The following is a 6,358-nucleotide window of genomic DNA, read 5'->3' on the forward strand; positions in this document are numbered from 1 at the left end:
CATGCGCTCCGTTATGCAAAGCAAAGTGGATGCAAGAGTGAGTTGCTCAGCATCTTACGGGACGATGGACGGAGTGCACCGAAAGCTCGGATTGGGGCCAGCAGAACACCATGCTGAGACCACTGGTTCTAAGCCAGACTGCCTGGGATTGAATCCCAGCTCTGCCAGTCACCTGCTGTTCAACCCTAGGCAAGTTCCCTGACCTCTCTGTGCCTTGGTGTCCCCTGTAACTATAGAGCGAATAAGAATACCTTACAGGGCAGTTGTGGTGACCTGAATGAGTCAAGACTTGCAAAGCCTTAAAACAGTATCAGGCACGTAACAAGATCAGATAAGTGTGTGTTTTAAAAAAAAAATAAAGGCTTCCCTGGTGGCGCAGTGATTGAGAATCTGCCTGCCAATGCAGGGGACACGGGTTCGAGCCCTGGTCTGGGAAGATCCCACATGCCGTGGAGCAACTAGGCCCGTGAGCCACAGTTACTGAGCCTGCGCATCTGGAGCCTGTGCTCCGCAACAAGAGAGGCCGCAATAGTGAGAGGCCCGCGCACCGCGATGAAGAGTGGCCCCCACTTGCCGCAACTGGAGAAAGCCCTCGCACAGAAACGAAGACCCAACACAGCCATAAATAAATAAATTAAAAAAAAAAATTAAGCCACATAAGATCTAATTTACATGGGATGGTTAGGCAAGGCCTCCCTGAAAAAATGACCTTTAAAACAGAGACATGAGGGGCTTCCCTGGTGGCGCAGTGGTTGAGAGTCTGCCTGCCAGTGCAGGGGACACGGGTTCGAGCCCTGGTCTGGGAAGATCCCACATGCCGCAGAGCAGCTAGGCCCGTGAGCCACAATTACTGAGCCTGCGTGTCTGGAGCCTGTGCTCCACAACAAGAGAGACCGCGACAGTGAGAGGCCTGCGCACCGCGATGAGGAGTGGCCCCCACTTGCCACAACTAGAGAAAGCCCTCACACAGAAACGAAGACCCAACACAGCCATAAATAAAATAAAATAAATAAATAAATAAAAATTAAAAAAAAAAAAAAACAGAGACATGAGAAAGTGGCAATCTTTATTTTTCTTTCTTTTCTTTTTTGCCACGCTGCGAGGCTTGTGGGATCTTAGTTCCCTGACCAGGGATCGAACCTGTTCTCCCTGCATTGGAAGTGCAGAGTCCTAACCACTGGACCACCAGGGAATTCCCCCTAAGGTGATTTTTTTAAAAATAATTCCAAAAATAAATTTACATTTCAAAATGTACACTTTGAGTACTTTCAAGTCTTGGGGATGATTCTTTGACGAGTCACATCATGCAGCTCACCTGGTTCAGTTACCGAAGGTAACACCTATTTTCTGGAGTTGCAGCTGTAGCCTGGGGAACTGAGCTTTGCTCTGCGGGAGGCCAAGAGCTTCAGTGGGAACAACTCACAGCTCTGGCCCCCTAGGCCTTGGCTCTGTTTGATGAGATTGCCAACAGTTGCACGGCCCAGAAGACAAGCAACGAGAGGAGGGACAGAGCAGGCTGGCCTCTTCCGTGGGCCACCAGAGTCCAGCCTGGATCTGCGGGCTCCCCTTCCAGCACACAGGCTGCCCCGCAGGGCCCTGCCCCAGTGAAGCCGAGCTGCTGGAGCTGGCCGTCCTCCTCTCCCTCCAACTCTCACCCTGGAAGACTCTGCCGTGTCCCCTAAGTCATACTCTGGACCTTGGCCCTCACTTGATGTCATGAAAATTCCCCTTATGCCACTGCCCGGGGACTCTTCCTTTTCCTGTTCTCCCCCTTAAAGTGACCATTAGAATCCTCCCATATTACATACCTACATAAGAGGGGCCTCCTACAGACAACTGGAATTCGGGTAGGCTGCAGTAGGAGATGTTTAGGGGCAGAGAACTCTCTGAGAATGCTTCTGACACAATTGTGCTCACAGCTGACTCTCCCTCCCGCGGCCAGTCTGGCTGGGGGCCACCACTGGGGAGATGGTCAGGAAGGTGGGGACGCTCCCCAGCCTCATGACCAAGAGGGTCTGAGCCGTCTCACCCCGTGCGACGCCTTGAGCTGTAAGTCAAAGACACTAATTGCAGGGAGACATCCCAAACCCTTCTAGTCCAAATCTCTGTTTATAAATAAGGAAACTGAGGTCCAGGGAGAGGAAGGGACTTGTTCAAGGCCAGGTGCTGCTGAGGCTGAGGGTCCCACACACACGGCCCACCTGCGGGAGGACCGCCCTGACACCGGCCTGCGCTGCCTCAAGCTCTCCCAGAGCACTTTTCTGGGAGGCAGAGTAAGTTTAAAACGTCCCGCTGCCGTGGCTGCAGCACAAAGTCACCCTCTCTCCGCCCCTCTGCTGGCTAGAGCCCCCTGAGTGCCAGGAAAGCCTGCGCTCTCCTCCGCTCAGCAACCGGGAAGCAGCTCTGGCTGTCCACAACTCACACTCCAGCGAGAACACTGGGGCCCCGAGTCCTCCTCAAGGGCCAACAGGATGGCAGGCACCGTGAACGTCTGGCTCCCTGGCTCGGGGTCCGTAACGATCAGAGTCTAAACACACACAGGCAACCGGAGTCTCACACTTTCCCACCCAAAGTGGGTCTGGGCTCTGAGCCCAGCCTTCCTCCTTCTTCTGGGGGTCCCTAGGCCTATGCTCCTGCAGAAGCAGCCCCTCTGGCCCCATCAAGGCCACCTGGCCCACGCACGAAAGCCCCAGGCGTGGGAGAGAAGAGATCTCAAAGCACAGGGGAGTCGGACTTGGCTTCTCAGAGAGATCAGTTTCATCATCGCTGGGCGGGATGGTAGCCACCCATCACTTGTACCACAAGCCCCTTCCAGGGCCCTGTCAGGCTGGGCTAGGCTCCGGTCTTGAAGAGCCCAGAATCTCAGAGAGGGTCACCCAGATTGGCTAGGGCAGCTGGACAGGCCTGAGAGGACACTTATGTACTTCCAGCCCATGGCCTTGGCACATGTGAGAAGCCCAGAACTTTGTGCACGGGGCAGGGTCTGAGTACACATTCTGGAAATGCATTTATGCTCTGGCTTCCATGGAAGGGAGGAGGGATCAAGAACAAGGGCCAGGTCAGAGACCTTCCCAGCCACCAGCCACCATACTGATGCTCAGGTGGTTTGTACCAGTGGTGAGCTGAGGGCACCCCAACTCTGGAAGGCAGAGCTGTGAGGCAGGCATGCAGGGTGCTGGGGGGCCGGATGGCTGGGACCGTGAACCTGCAGCCCAACAGAGCAGCTGTGGGCCTGAATGCTTAGGGGTGAGCAGTGAGACCCCGTGGCCCTAGGCACGCACCTCTCTCTGGCCTTGCCCTGTGTGGCATCTCGTCCCCTCTGATGGCCTTGCCCTGTGCCCGTCTGCCTAGCTGGATGGTCTGCTCCAGGACGGCCAGGACTGCCCGTCTTATAGGTAGGACTTCCCTACAAAGCCCACGGTAAGTATTCCAAAATGAAGGGAGGGAGGGAGACATTTATATGCTGTGTCTATCCCTATGAAAGAAGAAAATGCTGGGGTTCAGAAAGGTTGCATCTGGAGTGCCAGGGGCACGAGGAAAGGCATGGATGGGGAGGCCCATTGCATGGGCATGGCTGATACACACCCAGTTCCATAACTGATACATATTAACCAGTTATGTGACCTCAGGCAAATCTTTATGTGCTCCAGTTTGACTACAAAACAGGGGTAAAAATACCTACCCTATCAGCAGGGTAAAAATTAAGATAATAGATGTGAAAGTGTGCTGGAAAAGATGAAAACACTATTCAAATCTAAATCTATTAGCGTGATAAATACTGTGAATAATAGCAACATTAAGAAGATTAATCTTTACTGCTTGGAAGGCAGAGCAGGCAGAGGCCCAGGGCTGCCGGGAACACAGAAGCCATGGGGAATGTGAAAGCAGGTCTGCCCCCTGCCCCCGCCCCCAGCCGTGAGCTCTAACTCTGCTAGATGCCTTGGTAGGGGAAGGGTGCTAGATCACCAGCTCCAGGTCTGTCCTGCTTGGAGGGGGCTTGGGGAGAGGGGATGGGTGGCTCCCAGGAGATAAGCAGGAGCAGCCAGAGGGTCGGGGCTCCCCAGGCTGCCCTACCCTTTCACCAGGTCCTGCTCAGCCTGCTGCAGGGGAACCCTCCCTGGTGTGCACCCCACAATTACAGTCCTGGCCTGGTCCCCAGGCTGCCCCCGGGCTCTGCAGGGAAACTAAGGATAAGAGGGTAAAAGAGCGATGTTAGGAATTACCACCTCTGTTCTTTCTCCCCATAGGACACACATACTCCCTCTCTGCTTTACCCCCTTTTAGGTAAGAGAGTTTTCTAAAGGTCTGACCTCAGACTTCCTTCTTTCAGCAGTCCCATGAATTCCTCCTCCCATCGCAGCTCTCCCGAAGCTGGGACACACACTGGGGGCCCCCTACACACAGCCCGGGCTGTTAGGGCACATGAGGGATGTCACCCCTCCACCCCATGCCTGGGCAGTCAGGGGTACAGACGGTGACACAGCCCTCAGAGCAAGAGGCCACCGTGACCTGGAGCCTTTCCCTCCGCGGTGACCCAGCCCATCACTGGGGACTTCGGCTCCCGGTCTGTGTCTCCTGCCTGCCCTGGGCACTGTTTTCCTGGTAAGGCCTCTCCCTACAGGCTCAAAGGGTGTCCGGCCCCAGAGACTAAGGCAGCTGGAGGTGGCCAGGGGGTCAAAGTGGAAGGGAGATTCCTGCACCGCCAAAGCTCCTTGGAGACACGGGTGGGACCACAGGGAAGAAAAAGAGAAACGCTGATGGAGGACACCAGCCCCACCACGCTTGGCTCCCACTCTTCATCACAGGGCTGGTCTCACCCTGGGTCTAAAAGGATGGAGAAGGGCGCCTGGCTGGCCGGTCTGGCCTTTGCTGAAACGTTGACAGACAATGGGTTTAGGAGAGAGGAAAGGGCCTGGGAGTCCTGATTCACCAGGCCTGCACCTCATGTCATGACTGCTCAGCTCTGGAAGCTTCTGTGCCCCAGGGTCCTCCATCTCTACCCATGGGCAAGGGCACTGGGCTTGGTTACCTTGCCGTCTGCTCCACCCCAGGCTGTTCCTGAGGGAGTGGGCTCCCCATTTCCTCTGAGGTGATGTTGCCCCAGCAGGCAGAGGACACAGGACAGCCCTCAGCTGTCACCTCAGCTGCAGAGGCAGCTTTGTTTGCCACTAAGAGCTGACCTGAGATCATCGTATCACACCCATCTTACAGATGGAGAAATGGAGGCGGAGAACTGTTCATTGACTTGCTCAGATGCACTTAGAAACCCGAGGCATAATCCCAGTTGGGCTGCCTCCTGCCAAGGGCTCTTGGCCCTTTCTGGAAGCAGTGCGTGTCCATGACCACAGGGATGAGAGGTTTGGCAGTGCGGGGGCGAGGGGAGGTGAGGGTGTGTCCAGCCTGAGCCCGGGCAGCTGTACCAGCTGCCTCCTCCTCCCAGGTATGGGCCCACTCCCTCCACATGCCCCAGGGCCCTGCTGCTCAGAACCTACTCCGGCTCATCCCCAAGGCCCAGAGGTCCCTCTCGGGGTCAGACAGCGCACCTCCCCTGGCCAGGCTCAGAGCCACAGGGAGCAGAGAGGAGGGCAGCCCCACCTGGGGCTCCCTCACGTGAGTTCCCGGGGCAGGAGGGTCCTCACGGCAGCTGGTCCCCAGGGGACGTGCCGCAGAGGCAGGGGAGAGGGGCCTCCAAGCTGACAGGGCTTGCTGGGACCACTCTCCTCACTGACGGGAAATCTGACTCCTGGATGCCCTTAGGCCTCAGCAAGGGATGGGCTCCGCTCAGAAGCCTCTGCCTCAGCCTCTCCACCACTGCCGCCTCTGGAGCACCGCCCAGCGGGCTGCAGGCAGAGGGGCAGGAAGCGGAGTGGGGAGGGGAGGGGAGGGGAGGGGAGGGAGGAGGAGCGACCTCTCAGACCACTGTGGACAGCTGAGGGCCACTCGGGCCAGCCCCGTGCAGGGCTCCAGGCTCCTGCCGCTCCCGTGACCAAGGGGCTGGGGTCCGGACGCAGTCAGCCTTGGAGCCCTGCAGGGTCCCAGAGACCATCCCGGGCAGGGGGCAGGGCTCGGCCCTCCCTGCCACACCCCCCGGGGCTGGACAGAGAACACAGCCTCTCTGTCCGCTTAGGGTAACAATAAGGCTCCTCAGGGACCACCACTCCCGGACAAACAGCCCCGACCACACCCAGCTGTTTATCGCACAGGCCTGTGGAAAGAAAAGCAGCGCGGCCCCCACCCTTCCCTGCCTCCCCGCCTCCCCGCCTCCCCGGGCAGCGGGCCTGCCCCTGCCACACACATGCCACACACAGACAGACGCTCGGTCCACTGCGGAAACACACCCCAGGGGCCTGGCGATGGC

Source organism: Balaenoptera musculus, chromosome 10 (assembly GCF_009873245.2).
Source record: "Balaenoptera musculus isolate JJ_BM4_2016_0621 chromosome 10, mBalMus1.pri.v3, whole genome shotgun sequence".
NCBI lineage: Eukaryota > Metazoa > Chordata > Mammalia > Artiodactyla > Balaenopteridae > Balaenoptera > Balaenoptera musculus.